General features: G+C 37.9%; 1 long non-coding RNA gene across 1 annotated transcript in view; it reads right to left on the bottom strand.

Moving 5' to 3' along the window:
- Positions 1-24,412, bottom strand: part of LOC110451696 — a 78,821-nt gene that overhangs the window by 30,822 nt on the left and 23,587 nt on the right. The window contains exon 3 of the long non-coding RNA XR_002463100.1: positions 8,325-8,420. This is a non-coding gene — a long non-coding RNA (uncharacterized LOC110451696). The remainder of the gene's footprint in view (positions 1-8,324; positions 8,421-24,412) is intronic.

Below are 24,412 nucleotides of genomic sequence, written 5' to 3'. Positions count from 1 at the left end.
CCCCTGTGACCTTGAAAATTGACGAAGGTCATTTATTTGAACAAACTTGGTAGCCCTTCATTCCAGCATGTTACTGGCCAAATATCATCATCCTAGGCCGCTTGGTTATTCAGAAGAAGTTGTTTAAAGTAAAAAGTTGACGCCGGACGGACGCCGCACCATGCCATAAGCTCACTTGGCCCTTCGGGCCAGGTGAGCTAAAAATGACGATGTCGGTCAAACCTCGCATTTGTCTCATACCATGTATGATCTGGACCCTACAAGTTCGAGTAAACAGGGTTTTACTGTAGTTTAAAATCAAAACTTTTCAGTTGCACTATCAATTAATTGTATACCAGGAAATTTTCGCCCGATGAAACCTTCGCCCTTTGCCAGTAAAATCCACATACACTCAGTGTTAATTTCGCCCTTCACATTTAATTACTATGTATATTATGTTGTTAACTAACATTACAGAGGGCAAAACAGGAGAATTTGATAAAACAAAAAACCCAAAAGTGTCGTGGAGAGTCTACAGGTGCACTATCATTAGGTAGATTAAGTCCCCCTCACAGGGAGATCACCTCACCATGTGTGTTTTAGGTAACCATGGCAATCTAATTTACTCGTTACATATTAGCAGCTAACTATGATGAATGGAAAACAAATTGCTCCACACATCCGTCTAAAGTTCAAATTAGTGTGACAAATTGTTAACTCCACAACGCAATTAGAAATTATTGTACAATGTAATTTCACATAGGCATGAAAAACCTTGAAATGGTAGGAAATACTTATATATTTAATTGGAAGAGAAAAAAATAAACCATTTGCTCAAAGAAGGTTAACTCATTCAACCCTGAAATTTCATCATGAACTATTCCAACCTTTGAATTGGAAGAGTTCAAATGTGTCTTCAGGGATGAATGAGTTAATCAGTGTAATCTCTCTAAACAGACTCCTGTCTAAACAGACCCCTGTGTTTTGGGAAGTTTGTACATTAAAACCTGTCTTGACAGAACCCTGACTATTAATACAGACCCAGACATCTATAGTCTATTTCATGCAGGAATTAGGAGAATCATCTAACAGGCAATCCTAATGGTCTTTTTGGCTTGTAAGCATTATGTTAATTGTTTTGGACCCCCTACATACCAAAATCCCCCCTCCCACTGCCATCTGGTCTCTGTCATACTAAATACAAGGAAAGTTACCTTCACCATTCTGACTATAATAATAATAATGATAATAATAATTCGAGGTTCTTTTATACCGCTTTATCACAATCTAGTTCGTAGGTCGTCTCAAAGCGGTTCACAAATTATACTACAGAAACATTAGGCAGGACTGGCACATATGCTATTAAACTAGGCACATATGCTATTAAACTATTTTCAGAACTAAAACACCACAAAACCGAAAAAAAATGAAAATGAAAATCTGTCTATTGAGATAGAAAACTTAGCATTTGATGCATGTGTACTGACTTCTCCTTAAATCTGGCTGTCACTCAGTGCAACTTGAGATATAACCCTATCTATCAAACTCCAGAAATTCATTTAACATGTAAGGTGAAATAGCCTAATCACGGCAAAGCTTTAACAAATGAGTTGAGGAAATACTGATTTGGCAAGTTTTGTACCTGGCCCGAGGTTATCAGATCTACCTGGCCTGAAGGTTATCAATCCTTCCATCACAACTCACCTCATTAAAGCCTTGTTAGCTTACTTACTCATAAAATATCTTTTTCAATTATTTCATCTCTCCAAATGCCATTAGTTTTATTAAAACAAATGTTTTCTTTTTGAAAATTGTGTATGTTTAATTCTTTTACATGAAATTAATGATAGAGTTCAACATTGCAAAATTAAAATAAATGAAAAACATTTGTTTGATTATTTTTGTAAGTTGACAAAACTTTGGACATATGAGCCCTCAGTCCTTCACAAATGGTACCAGGGTAGTATGTATAATGGTGTCATAATCTTTACTAAGGTAGGTGGAGATAATGTTCAGTACCGTAGATAATGTCAAATTCTGTACCAATTACTTCTATTGTAGTCGCTTCTATTCTTATCCAGCCAATTTAACTGCCCATGCCAGCCAGACCTTATTATAGAGGTACAGGAACTAACTAGGTCAATTTGTATATAATTATCTCCAATAGCTGAAAAACACAACTTCCTATGTCAGACTGTCAGATATAAATGGTGAAATGCAACACCAAATAACAACAGCTTTACCCATTAGAGGTATAGACTTGCCTTGTAGCTAATTATCATACAGTCAATAATGTACGAGACTGACATTTACCTGCTTTATGTCCTACCTGTACAGTCGATAATCAATAAAGCAGGTATTTACTTGCTAAGTTAATTACTTGTGTGGTCAATAAATACACAGAACAGGTGTTTAGCCGACATATTTAATGCCAATTTTACACCCACCAGTTTATTATTTTGTGTCTGTTGCCCAAATCTCACATAAGCAGGTGTCTAACTACTTACTGGTTTTGCTTTATATTACCAATAGTACCTCCCTTCCTGTATCAATATGTCAAAAACCATTTCCATAAATGCTACATATTATCATAACAAGGACAATAAAATTGATCCTTCAGTGAAACCTTTATAAACTCAGGAACACACAGGAACCAACATTTTGTTTTTGAAATGACCCAAAAAAATCACTATAGAGAACACGGCCTTGGCTGAATCAATCTCTGCCTTACGAATGTAGCTGAAGTTAGGTCTCATTTATTAATTAGGGTCACAATAGAGCTATATAAGTACCCCACTCCCCAGGGCTTCAACCCTGGACCTAAGTTTCAATATGCCCCTCCCTCCTTTTTCCTCTGACCAGTTGGATTTAGGCCGAGGTGTATCTATGCAGTGCATCTGTGTATATATATATTAGCAGAAACATTTTTAAACATTTTGTATGACAATGCTTGGATTTCATGAAGTTATTGTCTCAAGTATCTTGGTATCTAGACTCCAGGCTACCAGCCCCCCCATTCACCCCTGACATTTCATAATGAACTATTCAAACCTTGGAATTGGAAGAGTTCAAATGTGTCTTCAGGGGTGAATGAGTAAATGAAGAATTTCCCACCTGCATTTAACAACTAGCTTAATTATCTCCCCCTAATTTGAGGAGAATCAGACATCCAAGTGATCAAATTTATAAGAGTTTATTTTTATTAGAATAATTCAATACTCTATAGACAGGGGCTGGTATCAGGAACGGAACAAGGGATGACTGCTACAGCTTGGCATCAAAACACTCTTGACAAAAAAAATCCTGAACATGAGTTTTTTTTACTTAGGGCAGAAACTGAACCTGACAAGCATCTGAGGCAGTACCATTATAGTAAAATGTCAAGAAACTGATGGTTGAAATCCCATACCATAATAGGCTAAAATAACCAATTTATGTATTTCTCTTAGCTAGTGGCTCCCCCAATTTGCTAATTGTGGTCTTAGCTGTCAACCTTAATTTTCTAGTGTTGTAAGCCTGCCTTTCCAAACCTTGTCCCTCGCTGGTCTTGAATTCAGAAACAATCACAACTTTTCACAATTAGCATGGTTTCATTTTCCAACATTCTGAGGATCTAGGAAACAAGAGTAAACAAGAGGCCTTGATGGCCTGTATTGTTCGCCTGAATTCATGTTATTGGGGATCACAACTGTATCCATGTTATAACCAAAAGACTAAGTTTTTAAAGTGGGACAGACTTAAAAGCCAATTCTGGCAACATATCTGTTTGTCTTTTATGCCACCAATTCTATATGCTTATGGGATGATCGTCTCAACTTATTCAAGGTTATGAGCCAGGGGACTTAATCTCCTGGTGTTGGCCCAGATTCTTGGGTAATTTGGTTTCATATGTGTATCACAGTGGGGATCTCAAACACTTTCATGCTATGAGCGAGGATTTAAATCCATATAAGGTTTGGCTTGTTTGTGTTTTACATCCTATTAACAGCTATGGTCATTTAAGGACGTTCCAGGTTTTGGTGGTGGAAGAAAGCTGCAGTTCCCGGAGAAAAACCATCGACCAACGGCCAGTGCTTCGCGACTGCCCCACGTAGGTCTCAAACCCATGACCAAGCGGTGGAGGGATAGTGGTAGCAGAATGACAGACGCCTTAACCTCTTGGCCACCTCTGCCCCTCGTATATAAGAGGCCAGAACCTAAGGTCAATTCTTTGTAGCATACTGTAACTTTATTTGCAATTGAATATATGGTTATTGGGTAGGATCTCAAACATTTCAAAAGTATTACCAAAGGATCAAGTCTCCTGGGGTGGTGCCAGACCATGGAGGCAAACCTGGAAGCATGTGTGTACCCTTGTAGGATACCTGGGCCTGTATTCACGAAACCCTTCTCATTCTCAAAGTCCGAGTTTGTGCTTATGCCCATTTTCTTATTCCAGTGACAAATAAATGAAAATTACATTTTGTCCGTGATCTGGAAGAGTTCGGGAGAGTCCTGGGGCTGAATACCATTTTCATTGTTTAAACTGGACTTTTTGACCGTGTAACATGATTTTAAGCCAGCTGCAAGAAAGAAGGTTTGAGCACAGAATCCATGCTTGAGGACGAGAACGGTTCCATGAATACCATCCCTCACAGCATTGGTCTCCTCCTGCCAAGTAATTTCATACATGGTTATAGGGTTTGAATCTAAACAATTTCAAAGTTATAATGGCATTTTGGTCCAACCTTTCAGCCTTTGTGTTTATGCTTACAGTCAAACATAGTGAAATGCTGTCCAGTGATTCAAAAGAAGTCATTTAAAATAACTTGATGATGGATGGATGATGGCTAACATGATATAGCATAAGCCCACTCTGGTCCTAGACTGGGTGTGCCAATTACCATCTGTTTTCAAATAAGCCTGAAAGCTTGGGTCTCGAGTGACTACAGTTACTATATATTCTATTAAATTCCTTCGAGGAGAACATTGTTGATAGTTATTTGGTTGATAGACATTTGGTATGTTAAGGTCAATTACTTGAACAAATTTGAGTCTTTAATTCAACCAATATACAAGTCCAATATTAAGATAAACCACTGAGTAGAGGATGCAACCTAATCAATCAAGGAAAAACATTTCAAGGTAGTCAAGAAATGGGAATGTCTTATATAGACCGAATCCAGGTAGATCTAGGTAGGTAGAAGTCAAATATTACAACTCTAATTCCGATAGTTTTGTGAAAAAAAATGTGAAATTTCTATCATATTTGACCACTAGGATACCACCTGACCACTAGGATACCTTTATGTAGGTCAACAATGTTAGTGACTTGTGCAAACTTGCTCCTCTTCCACCCTTACTAATAGTTACAGGCCTTTAAACATCAAATATTAATGTAAACACCCATGATTGTTCTGAAGAATACAAAGCTGATGGTGGACACAGCTAATGAAAATTATGTCTTTTATAAACCCTACCAAGATAAAATCTGGATCATATATTGTACCTCAGTTTCGAGAAGCACACATACTGGCCAGTTTACCCTGCGGCAATAAGTGAACCAGAAGAGATGGTGAAGGACAAGGGGGGAGGGGGGAGGGGAGGGGGACAAGGTCCAGATTTATAGGGCTTAATTATGGTGCATGTAGAGTTCAGTGTGGCATAAAACCTGTAACCCTCACTATTAGGATTAATCAGTAAAGGTGTGGAGATCATTACTGTACATATGGGTTCCATCTTCTCCGATTCAACTCTACAGCCAGGCAACTTGGGACATATGCCTGCCTCTGGCACAGACAAATCATTTATATTAAACAGTACTAAACCTCATCCATAAACGTCTACCGTGATACAAGGAATGTTCCTTCAGAGTATATTGGCTGCTACTCCCCTACAATTAGCACTACCCCCCTAACCATCATGTCCACACATCATTAACCGCCAGTTATAATCATGCCCTCAGATCACACACAAGTAATAAATCTCACACACTGTTAATAAATCTAACAGTTTCTCAGCTTAAATTATTTTACCAACTTCAAAGCTTTTAAAGACATTTGTCATTAATGGAATTCCATGTGTGTCATGTTGAAAAAAAGATTCAGTTTCTTAATTACAAGAGAGTATAAGTAATTTTTGCTCAACCATGCTACATGCTGTAAAACTCAAACCTCCTGTGGACATTTGTGATATCTTTATTTTTCAATTAATTTGTGACATACAAATGTTTATGTTGACAGAAATACTGTGATATATATTTTAGAAAGGTGAATGCACGTCTGTGCAAAGTAGAAATATGCTCATGGCATTGTGAAGTTTATACTGCAGCTTTTCATTTTCCTGGTTGCAGTCACAAATTTCTGGTAACAAAAGTCCTTTACTAATTCATTATTATTCTATGTTTAAACAGCTAGTTGTCCCAAAGTTGTAATAATAAATGTAAGGTTATTAACTACTTTGCTTTACCAGCTCGGTAATATGAGCCCAATCCCTTGTTAAACAAATATTTTTTAAATATTAGATAATTGTCTAGAAACACTTTTCTAAAGGCCTATAGGACTCCTTACCTCAGTAAGCTTATGTCATAAACAATGTTATATGGTAATGGCTGAAATCCAATCAACCATGTCTTTTATCTTAATAGAAAAATCTCACGCAAATAAAGTGAAAACGAAAACGTTTGCTACACATGTTTGTACCTGTGTAGACTCATTTAGCTCATTAAGTTTAGTCAGTAGTATGGCTTCCGTCTGGAAAATTGACACTAAGTTACATGGCAGATGAATCCTCTATGTTAATTCTGAAGCTTTTCATTTTCCTCCCATCCACCAAACAAATAAAATATTAGCTTAAAGAGTCTGAATCTATTTTCAACATGAAACATAACATAAAATACCTTGTACATCTTTGCAGACATTATGGGTTGTTGATAAAAACTATGTTTAAAAATTCTCATATACATGTTCTTTTTCCTCGTTTGGGATAGGGAAGGGTAAATAAAGATTTATCAAAGGTCCCCAGGACCAAATTTTCACTTTTTCTGTCCTGTTTTCAAACTGATGCTTGAATCCAAGCCTGAACCAGTTCTGTAAATAGTACGAGTAAAAAAACCTCAAAAGAGCAGAACTGGAATGACAATGTTGAACTGCAAGTAAATAAAGCATCTGTCTAAAATTTGGAGATTTTGAGATTGAATACTGCACTCCCAGCTTCTTGCATTTTCAACAATCTACAAGGGCCAGATATTTTTTCCGTGTTTCAATAGTTTCATGCTATAGCAGTTTTGATATCTGACACTGAATATTCATACAGAGTATAGTAACATTATGACTGTTTTTGTATGATCTTTTATATAATTTATATAGATCAAGCTTACTATGAGATAATGATTCGGCCATCTGTGACATTGACTATGCATTATTCACATGCCATAGGCATGTCCTGCATTTGTTATTTGAAGTCTCCTTTGGTTTCAATTGAATGAGATTGTAGCTTTGTCCTCTAGCTGTCAGGTAGCCACTATATATGTCACAGTTTGAAAGTTTGGGTTAGGAATATTTGCAATTTGCCAAGTCTAGGCTACAGCATCAGTAGTCTAAGAATTTTGTATCATTTATCTATTAACAGTCGGAATAATCTTCAGGGTGAACACTGTGCTTTCTACCTTGGCAACTACTTTTGTGTATACTAGTAGCTGCAAGATTCGTTCTTTTTTTTACAAAAATATAACTATCAGTGGTATGAAACCCTGTGTGTGTTTTCATGTGTGTGGCAGGTTTAATTTCAACTGTACATTGGATCCTGGTCACACTAGTGGGAAATTCCCTTTAGCTCAGTCAGCAGAGCAGAGCAGAACTGGATCAAAACAGCCGGATATTAATTTAAATTTTATGCTTTATATTTTATATTCCGTTATAGGTGTATTTAGTCACATTTCCCGTACATACAATATCTCATATTCTGGCTGCTGAAGTGTTTGGACATGGTTGAATATACTTCTACCTGTATATCTATGAGTCCAGTGATTTTGGACTTCAGGTGTATATTACTCAAGGTCAGCTCACCTGTGCATAACTCACCTGGAATTAGGTGAAAGTTGTCAACAAGAGTACACATTCCTCTGCTGACTGGTCACTATGTATTAAAACTGACCAACTGACCACATGGAGTTTGCTCATGTCATACAGTACACCAATAAGGCAGAAATGAAAAAATATGTGCTTACCGTCCAAGTTTTGCATACGAACATCAAAGTTTTATGACTAATTTAAAACTTAAATTGCTGGATCATGTTGCGTCAAGCTTCTTGTTACAGTCCAATATTTAAATCCAACTTTTTAAAATGTTTGTGGGGAAATTCAAACCTTTGGGGTATACAACTTTTTTGTAAATGTCATCTCATAACTGCTGACGAAGACAACATCTGAGGGTCGATCAAAGGACAGCGGTGCAATTCATGCCTGCAAAAGGGGTAAAAACATTTGGAGTTACGCATGCAAAGTCCGGCATTCTAAGTATATTTCAGCTATTTCACATTCAGATATGGTCGAAAATATTTATGGCATAAAGCTCTGTGATTCTACACGATGCATTTGAAGTGGATTGATTAGGGGTTTGGTTCCCTTCCTAAATCTGCCACCGATTACCTACTTTTTTCACATTTTTGCTTCAATTTAACTTTAATTTAAATTATAGTTTCTAAGTGATCAGTTAATCAAGTATTTAGTTGCCAACATTCTGATTTTGCAACACATTTTTATTTGCTTTGCCTGAAGTTTAAAGGGAGATTGATTAGCCTTTAAAATAGAAAAACACCCCTAACAATCCCTCATGCGGGGACACATTGAGTTAATCTAGTGCTCTACAACAAATTCATGCTCTGTTGGACTTAATCATGGAAAAATGTGTATCACAGTATAATACTGACCACTTACATTATACTGCCCACTCAATGGGTCAGTGCTGGCCTTGCCCTTCAGGTCAATTCTATCAGTGATCATGAGTGTTGTTATTTACATACAGGCCCTGTTTACTGCCAGCTTTATGTAAAATTCTTCTTAAACTTTTCTGCAAATAACTAAATTACTCTAAAAGATTAAAAGGGCCGTGCTAGAAATAATTGATTTCTCATACCCCCACGTCTATTTTTGGGGAAGCAGAACAAAAAAATGCACCAGATCAAAGACTGAAATTTGGACACAATACTATACTTGTAGACTCTCTCTTTTTTGGAGGGAGACTCCCGATTTTGACTCTAGATTTGAGCATTTTCAACTCATGAATTTGCTAAATGATCCTATTTTCTAAGACCTGATGATTTCATCTGAAAGAACAGCTCAGAAGATGCCATTTAAAAAGTGTTTTTTTTCCCTAGGGTGTAAGTACAGTATGTGTAATCTCCTAATGGAAATCTCTGGACAAATCGTTAATTCTTTCACCCCTATGTAACTTTAATAAACTCTACTATGCATTGATCTGGATAGGTCCATTATGGTCTATAGTGGTGAAAGGGTTAACCGATTATTATGCTTCTCGATCTGCTAAAACACTTGATCTTCTGTTTCTAAAGAAAACTTTACAAGCTCCAAAGAGAAGCAGAATACTTATATATATACCAACTACAATATTTTGTATACAATTAACCTCTGATCGCAAAATATATAAACAAATCAATATTCAGGCCGACTTATAATCTCTGTAGCTTTATTAAAGTCCAATACCATACCAGATCATGGCTAATGTGACATTCCTGGACTATTTAAAACTATTGTCCATGTCTATATTGTATTAGTGTAATATTAAATTTTAATATAACTGTTAAGTGTTTAGCAAAACTAGGAACATTGCACCTACTCATTCGCTACAATTTTCCATCCTTTATAAATGTCAGTGATATTCCACTCCACAAAAGATAGCCGATACCCTGATACCCTCCGTATTCATTAAGAAACAATGATCGTATGTCTCTACTTCTTGATCCCTGTGGACCAGTAGACCAGAATTATTATACCAGGTATTGTAAAATTGTTCAAGTTGAAGCCTAGATGTTGTGAAGCCTGGATTTATTTACCGAGTTTATCAATAATGCTGATCTGTTTATTGGATGGTGACTTTGTGTCCCAAACTGAATAAATTTCTCACTTCATTACCTCTAGTTGTGGCCGGTACTAAACAAAATGTATTGGATCGTAAATCAATCAATGATGCAGTGTCTGCCGTATTAGAATATTATTTTTCTCTGATATCATCTCAATTACTCAAAGGCCAAAAGTTCATAGTGATGCTTTACTAGCTTAACTTGATATAAAGTCAATAATGTACTATCCAGTTTTTTTTTATAACCCCTTTCTATTTTTTAATCAATAAAATTTTCTTACGTCAAAAAAACATTTCTATACCCAGCACCTGGCAAATGGAATATACCAATTATGATTCTTTATTTGTCTGGTTCATCAAATATTTTGAAAATCGAAATTTGAATTTGTTCTTAAAATTTGAATTTGAATATCACTTTAATTATGGTTTATTTAAAATAAAAGTCAACAACAATTAATTGGTTTAAATAGAAAGAAATAAGAAATTGATTTTAGTTGACTTAAAGATTGAATGGACTTGTGACACTCCTAAAACTAGAAATCTTTCTTAGGAAATAAAACACATAGTTTGATATCATAACCCCCCCTCCCCAAAAACAAAATCAACCCTCAGCCAATCAGATACCATAATTAGTGGCCATCTTGAATTCCGAAACTAAAGTCTATTTTTCAATATTCAGTATTTCCTCTATAGTCGGCTCCATTGAACTCTAGGTTAAGTATAATTATAACCACATTTGTTTCAGCCAGTCAGAGGCCATGGTGGCCATCTTGAAGTAGCAAGCCTCCAACATTTTGAGGGTCAAAAGCCATATTAGGAGGTCATATACTCCCATATACTCGTAAACTGAAACTCAGTTTTGGGTGCTGAAATACATCATGTACCAATCATGCATATAAACTTTTGTTAAAATTGGCTCATTATTTAATGAAGAATTGTCCAAACAAGATTTTGAGACAGACATTGGTCAAGAGAAACAGATCGACAGACAAGTCTGATTTAAGTATATTTCCCCCTAATCTTTTTGCAGGAGGTTATGATAAAGAACCATAAGAGCTGTATATAAAATATGCCATATTATGCAGGAACAAATAAAACCAATACATGTGAAGTCTCTATCTACTGGGTCTCCTGGAGCAGGGACAAACATTGATTTGTTTCCATGGCATCAAACAGACATTTGAATCCCACAAGGGGATCTAATTGGTCCATGTGACCTGATTTCCTTTCTCATTTTTTCCCCTGGATTTAGGTCAACATCCTACTACAACTTACTGATCGACTGATAGGGATATTTTCCGGCTGGGAGGGAACGCTGTCAGTAGGCCAATAGGAATGATTCTAGTGCCAAGGGTTCAAAGGATCACAAGAGGTTATATAGGTTTTCAATTACGGGTTTTGAGACACAGGAAACCCACAAAAAGGGGTTACAACCTACAGATTTTATTCAATTGTTACAAATAGGTTAGAACAAAAGAATTTTGCCAGACAATGAATTTTCTAGTATGGATGGAGCCTGTAGACTAATTTTGATGCACAAAAAATTGTTCAAAGGGTGACAGTGTGACATTTATCAAATGTGAGACAGGTGATGATACAAACCACATAGAACCAGGTTAGTATTTTAGATACAAGTACAGATAGCAGTTTGGTAGTTGAAATTGACTTCTGGAGAAAAGGAGATAAAGTTTTCTCATATCCTGGACAGGTGTATCCCCTATTCATAACAATGGCATGACGTCACTTCAACAATACAATGACGTCTTGTCAACAATACATCAATCCTGAATTTAGTATGTAACGTTATCATTACATTGTGAATTTGTGTATATGATACACAAGGGGGTGAAAGATTCTATTAGATCCCTATTGAAAGGACATCTCTATCAAGAGTAGACCACCTGTGTTAAGTATGAGACCAAATTAAACAAGAGGCCCATGGGCCTTAACGGTCACCTGAGTCTACAGTATTTTTGTTTGTTTGTTGAAATATGTACCAATTTGAGTAAAAAATAGTATAATGTTAACTTAACTTTGTCAGGACCATGAGCTGATCATTCCTAGACCAATTTTAAGTGAGATCGGCCTATTAGAATTTAGTAGCAAAATAGCGGCCATGGCAGCCAAATTGTATTTCTGATTGACCCGAAAAATAACAACACTTTGTCAGGACCATGAGTCGATCATTCCTACAAAGTTTCAGTTCAATCGGCCAAGTAGAACTTTACTTTAAGTTTGAAATAGTTTACCAAAATGGCAGCCGTGGTGGCCATATTGGATTTCTGATCGACCCGAAAAATAACAACACTTTGTCAGGACCATGAGTCAATCATTCCTACAAAGTTTCAGTTCAATCGGCCTAGCAGAACTTGACTTTAAGTTTGAAATATGTTTTCAAAATGGTGGCCGTGGCGGCCATATTGGATTTATGATTGACCTGAAAAATAACAACACTTTGTCAGGACCATGAGTCGATCATTCCTACAAACTTTAAGTTCAATCGGTCCAGCAGAACTTGACTTTAAGTTTGAAATAGGTTTTCAAAATGGCGGCCGTGGCGGCCATATTGGATTTCTGATCGACCCGAAAAATAACAACACTTTGTCAGGACCATGAGGCGATCATTCCTACCAACTTTCAGTTCAATCGGTCCAGCAGAACTTGACTTTAAGTTTGAAATAGGTTTTCAAAATGGCGGCCGTGGCGGCCATATTGGATTTCTGATCGACCCGAAAAATAACAACACTTTGTCAGGACCATGAGGCGATCATTCCTACCAACTTTCAGTTCAATCGGCCCAGCAGAACTTGACTTTAAGTTTGAAATGTAAAATGTTAACGGACGACGGACGACGGACGACGGACGACGACGGACGAAAACGGATAGCAATAGGTCACTTGAGCTAAAGCTCAGGTGACCTAAAAACATTCATTGCTGTTATTTCCATAATAACTTAATCCATATTAAGGGACCACTTCAAAAACTTCACAAAGGTGGTCTCTGAACTCAGGTTCCTATTAAAATTGAGAAGTCTGGAGAAAAACAAACCAACAAGATGAAACTGAAGTATTGGAGTCAAGGGTTCTCAAACTTGGATCACGTTTCTCATTTTATATCTTCTGTTGATATGATTCAGGGTTCGGTCCAGCTATAGCGAATTGTTTGGTTCATTGTTTTTATCTGTGTTGTGTATTTGTCCAATAATACCAACGGTCTGCCGAATTAAATCAAACCATTAACTTGGGTTGTATGATGACAATAATTTGGGCACACACACAATCTCACAACCTCACACACAGAGATACATGTTGTATTATGACAATTTGGGCACAAACACACTCTCACACCCTCACACACACATGTATTCCCTTTCATAACATTAAAAGAAATTTACTATGTAAAGTATGTAGATCAATACCCAAGCTGACATTATGTGAGACTAACAGTCCATCAGGACACAGACTTTAGGCCTGAGCTCACACATCATCTAGCAAACACCAGCAGGTTGGAGAAATGGCCCTAATCTTATTGTCTATGGAGTCATATCCACCAAATCAATATTTCAAAAGAAAAACACAGAGATCTATAACACCATTCCTGTTTCTCCCAAAACCTCACTCATTTTACATGGTATGGCCTAGATCTGTTTACATGTAAACACCAAGAGTTAATGTGATGCTAGCTAGCTGTGTGTGCTTTTGGAACCTGATGTCCTATGTAAAGTACAATGGTACAGTCATAAACAACATTAGTTCAATCTGGGTCATCTGTCTGTTTGTTTTGATGGCCAGGACCCAATTTTCTTCAAACTTAAGTTACTTAAGTTTAAAATGTTTTTCAGCTTTGCAATAAAACAGTTTATTACTTTTTTTTCTTTATCCAATGTCCAGCATTTTTAATCCTATGAAATATGAAGATGGCGATTTTCAACCCTGGACATATATATGTTCAAATCCAAATTGTAACAATTATGAAAATATTAATTTTTTCATTTTTTAATGTGTTCCCACTAAGCTAACAAACCCTCAAACATCAACAACAAAAATGAGCCCAATGCATTTTGAGACCCATCTCTCAGGAATCCCCCACATCATGGTCAGGAGTTGTAGCCTAGCTAACATGTCAACATTCAGTGAAGCTTGTTTGGCTAGCAGAACATCACTAAAAACAACAAATTTGACATATTCCCCCATTTTATTTATCAAAATTTTAAATATTTCCATTAAAAGTGATTTATTCACAGAAAAGTTACATTTTAAACATAGGTGTATTATATTTGAACAACTGTGGGGTAAATAAAAGCTGACAATGCTTTGCCATATGACAGTGTGTATGTGTACTGTTTACAACAGAGAAAGTCGGTTAATGTATGCAGGTTCCTATTGATGTGTAGAGTTGGGGTCTATTTTCAGCTACAATGTGCTTTCCAGGTTTCCACTGCCTGGAACATGTGTACACTACTGTTCAATGGTTCAGGGTTGTTGGGGACATCACAAGATGGGACTGTTCACCATGGAAATATCACATATTGGGACTAGAACTGAGAAAACAACCAGGAACTATCACACAATGTCCTGGAACAGAGGAAACAACCAAGAACTTTCACACCAAGGGACTGGAACAGAGGAAACAACCAGAAACTTTCACACCAGGGGACTGGAACAGAGGAAACAACCAGAAACTTTCACACCAGGGGACTGGAACAGAGGAAACAACCAGGAACTTTCACACCAAGGGACTGGAACAGAGGAAACAACCAGGAACTTTCACACCAAGGGACTGGAACAGAGGAAACAACCAAGAACTTTAACACCAAGTGACTGGAACAGAGGAAACAACCAGGAACTTTCACACCAAGGGACTGGAACAGAGGAACAACCAGGAACTTTCACACCAAGGGACTGGAACAGAGGAACAACCAGGAACTTTCACACAAAGGGACTGGAACAGAAGAAACAACCATTACCTTTTAACACAAAGGGACTGGAACAGAGGAAACAACCAAAAACGTTCACACCAGGGGACTGGAACAGAGGAACAACCAGGAACTTTCACACCAAGGGACTGGAACAGAGGAAACAACCAAGAACTTTAACACCAAGTGACTGGAACAGAGGAAACAACCAGGAACTTTCATACCAAGGGACTGGAACAGAGGAACAACCAAGAACTTTCACACCAGGGGACTGGAACAGAGGAAACAACCAGGACTTTCACACAATGGGACTTGAACAGAGGAACAACCAGGAACTTTCACATCACTTGACTCGAACAGAGGAACAACCAGGAACTTTCACATCACTTGACTCGAACAGAGGAACAACCAGGAACTTTCACACCAAGGGACTAGAACAGAGGAAACAACCAGGAACTTTCACGCCAAGGGACTGGAACAGAGGAAACAACCAAAAACGTTCACACCAGGGGACTGGAACAGAGGAAACAACCAGGACTTTCACACAATGGGACTTGAACAGAGGAACAACCAGGAACTTTCACATCACTTGACTCGAACAGAGGAACAACCAGGAACTTTCACATCACTTGACTCGAACAGAGGAACAACCAGGAACTTTCATACCAAGGGCCTGGAACAGAGGAACAACCAGGAACTTTCATACCAAGGGACTGGACCAGAGGAACAACCAGGAACTTTCACACCAAGGGACTAGAACAGAGGAAACAACCAGGAACTTTCACACCAAGGGACTGGAACGGAGGAAACAACCAAGAACTTTAACACCAAGTGACTGGAACAGAGGAAACAACCAGGAACTTTCATACCAAGGGCCTGGAACAGAGGAACAACCAGGAACTTTAACACAAAGGGACTGGAACAGAAGAAACAACCATGACCTTTTAACACAAAGGGACTGGAACAAAGGAACAACCAAGAACTTTCACACAAAGGGACTGGAACAAAAGAAACAACCATTACCTTTTAACACAAAGGGACTGGAACAGAGGAACAACCAAGAACTTTCACACAAAGGGACTGGAACAGAGGAACAACCAGGAACTTTCATACCAAGGGACTGGAACAGAGGAACAACCAGGAACTTTCACATCACTTGACTGGAACAGAAGAACAACCAGGAACTTTCACACCAAGGGACTGGAACAGAGGAACAACCAAGAACTTTCACACAAAGGGACTGGAACAGAGGAAACAACCAGGAACTTTCACATCACAGGGCTGGAACAGAGGAAACAAGCATGGCCTTTATTACAAATGGACTGGAAAAGAGGAAACAACCATGACCTTTCACACAATGGGACTGGAACAGAGGAAACAAAATATGGAACTCTCATATTGCATTGCTGGAATGGAGGAAAAAAATAAGAACGTTCGAACATTAGGACTCCAATATAATCCTTACACATGAACAGAAAGCAGGCAATATACCTTTACCGATGCTGAAACTTTCAAGAAAATAATTTGAGAAATTGAATTTGCGTGACATAAAGGTAGCTTGGTGTGAAACTGGTATCCAATATCCACAGGACCACACATAAACATGTCTCGGAAGAATTTAAGGATCCTTGTCCCATTACTTGCAAAACATTGAAGAGTTTCAATGATATTTTTTCTGATCTTGATTATCTCTCCTGGAATTTGTCTTTGACGGATTGGCCTGGCGACTACTGATGACCAGGAAACTCAAGTTGTTTAGAGCAAATGTCTCAAGTTAAGAGATTGTCTTTTCTTGGGGGTTTTAATAAAAGAAGGATGTCCTCAAAATTTTTTTTTTACAGATAGACTTTCGGTCAGGGTCAATTCCAATATCATGACTGCTTTTGTCTCTTTATGCCCAGCATTTGTATATATACTTTTGGGGTTGGAATCTCAAATGTTTTAAAGTTATGAGCTATGGGTTAATTTTGCAAGGGTGAGGCAGATCCCAGGGTCAATTCTAATATCATGACAGCGTTTGTCTCTTCATGCCCAACAATTGTATATGTAGTTTTGGGGTGGGGATCTAAACCATTTCCAAGTAATAAACTATTTTTGGCCTTAACCCTTAGCCGGGGGGGTCAGCCCCACTTTTTGTACAATTTTGAATCCCCACCTCCCATGAATGCTTCCAACCAAATATGATTTATATCCAGTGCATAGTTCTACAGAAGTCGTTTAAAGCAATAAAGCCAAATTGCCCCCTTTTGGCCCTGCCCATCAACCCCCTGGGGGTTGGCCCCACCATTTGTATAATTTTGAATCCCCACTACCTAGGGATACTTTTGGTCAAATATGGTTGATATCCATCTCTTAGTTCCACAAAAGAGGCCGCTTAAAACAACATAGCAAAATTGCCCCCTTTTGGACCATGGGGGGTCAGACCCACTATTTGTACAATTTTGAATCCCCACTACCTAGTGATATGCTTCCAATCAAATATAATAAGTATCTATCGCATGGTTCTACAGATGATGTCGTTTATATCAATATAGCCAAATTGCCACCTTTTGGCCCCGCCTCTCAGCCCCCTGGGGGGTCACCCACACCATTTGTACAATTTTGATCCCCACTACCTTGGGATGCTTCCAGTCAAATATGGTTCTCCTAGTTCCAGAGAAGAAGTCNATTTGTACAATTTTAAATCCCCGCTACCTAGGGATGCTTCCAGTCAAATATGATTGATGTCAAAAATCTCTTAGTTCCAGAGAAGAAGTCCCTTAAAACAGTTTAACCAAATTGCCCACTTTTGGCTCCGCTCCTCAGCCCCCTGGGGGGTCAGACCCACTATTTGTACAATTTTAAATCCCCGCTACCTAGGGATGCTTCCAGTCAAATATGATTGATGTCAAAAATCTCTTAGTTCCAGAGAAGAAGTCCCTTAAAACAGTTTAACCAAATTGCCCACTTTTGGCTCCGCTCCTCAGCCCCCTGGGGGGTCAGACCCACTATTTGTACAATTTTGAATCCTCACTACCTAGGGATGCTTCCAGTCAAAAATGGTTGATGTCAACTCAAAGAACTAATTGAGAGATTTAAACATATGACCCCTGTGACCTTGAAAATCGAAAAAAATCAACATAAATGTTCCGACTAAAAGTGATAAAATCTCTCAATCCCTATGGTAGAAGTAGGATTTTAAAGGTTTTATCTCTATTTCCCCTATTGGGCCTCTCTCCTCTACCCCCAGGGGGGATACATCCACCGTTGATACAAAATTAAGAACCATTTGCCCAAGGATGCTCCAGACCAAATTTGGTAAAGACCCACTATATATATATGCCGTTCAGGACAAGTAGTGTTTTAAAGGAAAAGTTGACAGACGGATGACGGACGCTGCCCCATGGCACAAGTTCAGGTGAGCTAAAAATAAAAGAAGGGCAGGATTTAAACCCTAGACACCTATTCTTTATACAACGTTACTCTAACCAACAGTAACCGAACTGAAAGTACTGGAAGATAACTATACGTATGGAAAACTATAGACTGGCCACCAGCCCCTAACATTTTATGAAGAATTTCTCAACTGCATTTTACTACTTGCTTATCTCCCCCTAGTTTAGAACTTAGGCTAGAATCCATTGTGCCTAGTGTTTGGATGGGACTGGACTTCTCTGCCGGCATCACCACTAGCCCAAAACTGATCTAGAATCAGACATCCAAGTGATCAAAATTATTAGAGTTAAAGTTTTTTCTTAATTATTCAATATTCTAGAGACGGTGGCCAGTCTAGGAAAACTACGGCGGAATTATATAGTGTTTTACCTGCAGTCAAACAGGAATCCTTAAATAAATATTATCTACATACCATGTATAATCAGAACTACAAAATTGTACATCAGCCTTATTAATGTGATGCATGCCAGCATGAAAGAGCTATTGAACTATATTTATGATGTATTCACAATACATATTAAATAAAAAAATTAGCAATGGTGATCTGCACTTTTTAATACTTGATAACACTAGCTGGGTAGGGTTTGTTTACCAGCAATTTACCAGCCTGGAACATGACCAGCCTGGAAAGTGACCTAGTTTGTGATGTCGGTGACAATAACAACACATGGTCTCACCCCTATCCACAAAATGGGATTTTTAGAATAGAGAAAGTGGGATAAATTTTATTGAAAAAATAGGCCGAGTGGCTGCTTATTCATACACACATAAATGGACTCATGCAACACCGCCCTTGAGATTTGACCTTCAAATAAAAAATGTGAAGTAATTTTATTTGGCAACCCATTAGTTATACTTGTGGTTACAAATACACTGGGCCAAGGCGAACATCCAATCAAAATTTACGACAGACATGTTATTTTAGAATAGTGTGACTAACAGTCACTTGTCAATAAAAAATAATGTTTGTTTAATGTGCCTTGGGAGAGAATGTTATAGAAATGTAGTGGCTGGCATTATCTGTCCTTGTTATTATTGCTCTGATTTAAACCCCAAGTGGCAATTATCTCTGTCTCCTGTGAAGTATTCTGCCCTACAGTCTACCTGCATGAGCGAAGACAAACTTGAACACGTTGTTGATAGCCAAGACAGTGAAACTTTATTGTACAAACTGACAGCTGTTCATTGAATTGCAAAAAATACTTTTATGCTTTTATCATCTCATTCACAACTACGAAAAAGCAACATTAATAAAAATTGTTTAAAAATGTAAGCAAGACATTTAAAATTACATTTGGCTCTTACATTCTGAATCTCCACAAAAAAGTATCATATTCTCTCTGATTCACTGAATCAAAAGGTTACTAACATATATCCAACTTGTTTAAAAACATTTTAAAACCAACTAGATCACTGACAGGTCAGCGAGAGCCCCGCCACGTGCCTGACCATACATATCCTCTTATGATCACTGAGCAAAAACCACAGCGATCATTCTGCATTTTGAAATTAGATAATAAACTGTCACACTCGAGCGTTGATAGATGCATACACCTTATGGTCAATTTTTACAGGAACAGTGACCTTGACCTTAAAAACTTTTTACACCCCGATTGCACATCTACACATCACAGTGTATCACCATGTCAAATTTCAAAAAAGATTAGTACTAAAGTGTGGATGGACAGTGAGAGACTGAGGGATGAACAGATGGATGGACTTGATAACCTCTACAGGGTACACATATCTCAGAGTCCCCCCCCTAATAAATGGATAAAAATGAAAATTCAGCTTTCATCTTACACCTGCATAAGGTAAGTATAAGAGCTTAACCTATATGAGAAAGAGAATCATGTGTGGGTGTATGGAATCTCTATCTGCACACAGCATTTCACGTTAAAATATATATGCACGTTAAAATATATAACATTGAAACTTGTACATATCCAGTATGGTTTCCTGCCGAGAATAAAGCATAAATACCTATAGCTATTGCTTATATAATGTAGCCTGGCGAGTCACACTAGGTACAGGTAGTGTGTCTGAGTCAGGCATTCAAGTAGGAGGGGGAAGGGGGAGAAGTCCCTTTAAAACCAGCAAGGATATCTCAACACTGGATCTCAACACTGATATAATCCCTTATAACATTTCCATTCCATGCCTTGTAAAAAGTGTCCTTCATTTCACACTGTCAGCAAAACTTGTCACTCCGGAATGAGTCACACAGACCTGATCGTAAGACCTAAGACGCTCTAGATGCCCTTGAATTTTTATCATATTGTTTTCTTAAAATAGGATTTAATCATCAGCCTGGATTTTAACCAGTCCAGTGTCAAATATTACTCCTATCTGCAAGTTTCGGATATTTTATTTCTTCTGTATTTTGTCAGTGAAATATACGAATCTGTTATATCAGGTGAGGGCGCCTCATTATTAATAATTTGTTTGACACCTGTACATCAAAGGTAGTATAGGTCACCTTGGCAGATGACTTGTATTAACCCCTTCACCACTGTAGACCATAATGGACTCATCCAGATCAATGCATGGTAGAGTCTACTAAAGTTACATAGGGGTGAAAGGGTTAAATTTTATTAAATGATGAAACGGTTTCTGATCCAACAGCCAGCACAGCTACCGTGGGAGAATAGATTTAATATCATTTGATTAGCAATTTAAAAGACATAACCTGTAGGCTAAGTACATGTATATATGCTATCCAGGTTTATCTGTTATATGGTAGTACAAGTAAATTTGTTTTAATGACTTGAGTGTACTGTGTATTGAACATATTTCCTCAAAAACAAAAAACTGACTCCAAAGTTTTGAACATCAAATAGCTCAACAATTTAGTGCCCCATGGCCATTTGATACTGAAATTGAATTATACAGACCTGAAGCTTTTAGAACTCTAGTTTTCAGCAAACATTAAGCTTTAAAAGTTTGATATCAGTATCTCTCATGTTTTATCAATGATAAAAATTGTAGGACTGGTCTAACTTTCAGAATCCATCAAGATTTCAAAATCCGTTAAATGTTTAGAATCTTCAAATCTACATTGCTGCCATCAGAATACATAATGCTGATTAAAAACAAGAGGTCCATTGGACCTGTATCGCTCACCTGGTTTTATATACAAGTCATTACATCTGAATGCATTAGTACATCTTTATATGAAATTTCCTCAAAACCAGACAAAATCTATGTTCTAACCCAACTGGGAACACAATATCTGACTTTCAACTAATCAGGGGCCTCCATTGAGTTGCCATGTTAACAGATTTTGAAGTAAGTAATACAGTTGTGGGATCGCATAACGTTACACGATGTGCGGTGTGCGCATGATGTGTGCACAGTGTGTGAACGATGTGTGCACGAAGTGCAAACGATAAAAAATTGGACGATCATTCCTTGCACACATTTGTGCGGACGTGCGGAGAATCGACGAACTTCTGGCGATAGCAATCGTGGTTGGTGTTAAATTAAGGAATGGCTTGACAATATATACGGTTTTGTGTTTGAACATAAAATTAGATCTTTTAGTATGTTTCTATACTCTAGCTACATCTATAAGCTTATCTTTCTGTCTATACTTACTTAAATTTAGAAATGGTGTTTTGTGGGGTTTTTAAACGACCTTAATCGACACGTGTAAATTTACAACAAAGTCTCAGCTACACAGGTAAACATTGCCACTTTGTACCTGGACCGTAATTTACCCCACCCGGGGCACTTACGTAACTCGCCAAGGTGTGAAAACCAGATGAAGGGGAGCTATAGACCAAAACGAATGCAAATAACAAATATTAACTGTGTCAAGTACAGGCCAGGTAAAACTCCGGTCACTCATCAAATTGTTATTTACCTTTTATGTTACCTTGGAGCCAAACCCATTCTTGACAGTCTAACTGTCAGTGTATACTGTATTACAAGCATTGTAAACTTGTACATACTCTTAATTATAGCAGAGACGTATACGTCTCTGATTATAGTGATGATAAATTACAGTGATATATATACAGTGTACATTATTGCATACGAGCCTTCCGTATTTTTTCCATTCCATAATATTGATCAACAAATTGTACCATATCGCACAGTTGTGCGGAGAGAAGTGCACAACGGGGCGAACGATTGTTAAATCGCACAGTTGTGCGCACCATGTGTGGACGATGTGGGGGACGGTGTGTGAACAATGTATGCACTGTGTGCGCACGGTGTTTTTGGTGCGTTGTGCGTTCCCACAACTGTATGTCATATTGCAGGGTGTAATTAGACAATACTTTAATTTTCATTCAACTTTAACCTTTTATAAACCTAGAAACCAATTTTTAACAATTTATGAAAACTACACCATAGAATGTGATAATCTAGCTGTACCATTTCTTAGGACCGCAGGGGTCAAATCAACCTCATTCAATTAAGAAATGTTTGTTCTTCCTCAATAATGTTTTTGACGAAATTATGCACAATCCACTCAGGTAATTAGGGGGTATTAGCACCTTAAAGCAAAATATTAGATAATTTTCCTCTTTTGGGCCCGGTCTTTCTAGACCCAGGGGTCGAACCAGCCTCATTTATTTAGGAAATGATTGCCCTCCCCCAATGAAGTTTCAGAGCAAATTTGGTTGAAATCATCTCCCCCCTGGCCTCAGGGGTCGAACCAACCTCATTTATTTAAGAAATGATTGCCATCCCCTACTGATGCTTTTGACTTAATTTTCCCCTTTGGGGCCCGGCCTTCCTAGCCCAAGGGGTCGAACCAACCTCATTTATTTAGGAAATGATTGCCCCTCATGAAGTGTCAGTGCAAATTTGGTTGAAATCCTATCTGGCGTTAAGGAGGAGATGCGCTTTAAAGCAAATTTAGCTAAGTTCCCCTTCAGGGCCATGCACCTCTGGCCTCAGGAGTCATACCAACCCCATAAGAAATGATTGCCCGTCCCTACTGATGCTTCAGTTCGAATTTGGTTGAAATCCTCTTTGGTGTTTAGGAGGAGATAGGTTTTAAAGAAAAAGTTGACGACAGACGACAACGGATGACAGACGACGGCATAAGCTCGCTATGGTCCTTCTGACCAGGTGAGCTTATAATTCTAAGATAAAGTCTTCTCGATTGTTTCCACGGGCCCATACAACTTCTCCGGGAGACCTCGAGGCACCAACTTTCTTCCCTCAAAGCCTGGAGGTTCTTGGAAATGTCCTGCTCTCCACAGGGAGAGAAAAATGTAGGCCCTTGAACAGGTGTTACCGTACTCTGAAAGGGACACTTTGGTATTTTGGCCAATATTGGAGACTAAAAGATTAAATTATCAACAGAAAATTAAAAGAAAGTTCAAATGTTTTCGTGTCAAAGGGAGTACTGATTAAATTTCTTCTCCTGATTAGTGTTAGTTTTGATAAAATACTACTTTTGAAAATGATATCCAAATAAATAGTGTTGCATGGTACATAAATCACGAAAGTTTTGTTTTGTTAATTATTCTTATCTTTAATTTGGCCATGTAATGATAAGCAGCAGTCAAAAAAGTTTATATACAGTAAAATTGTCATGAAAGTATAATCATCAAGTGCATACATAAATATACTTCTTTACATTGTATGACAGTTTCTTGGCACAAATGTCCTATTTTGGGTATACTGTCCTGTTTTGGTACAGTGATAGTAGTGTGTGCAACAAAGACTGGACATTTTCCTGTGCCGCTTATTTATCTTTCCCCCCCATGTATAATAAACAGTCCATTTCTGAATAGGAAGTCAACAGAGTAACAATAACTTAAGGTGGCTCGACACATCGTCATCAGCGTCCATTTTCGTGACGTACTTCCGGAAAAAGTACAGCTCAGACTCAATTATCTTGATCGAAATGTGCATGTACACCGTGTCGTCATTTCCATTTTGCGTATCGGGTATTCAATATCGTAGTGCAAATTATAGTAACACCTGGGCCGTTTGCGTTTAAACGGTCAAACCGATCGGACCACTGTTGTTCGTTTATTAAATAAG

Source organism: Mizuhopecten yessoensis, unplaced genomic scaffold, assembly GCF_002113885.1.
Source record: "Mizuhopecten yessoensis strain PY_sf001 unplaced genomic scaffold, ASM211388v2 scaffold6169, whole genome shotgun sequence".
Taxonomy (NCBI): Eukaryota; Metazoa; Mollusca; class Bivalvia; order Pectinida; family Pectinidae; genus Mizuhopecten; species Mizuhopecten yessoensis.
Note: the sequence above shows the minus strand (reverse complement) of the source record. Positions and strands in the feature narration are given on the sequence as shown.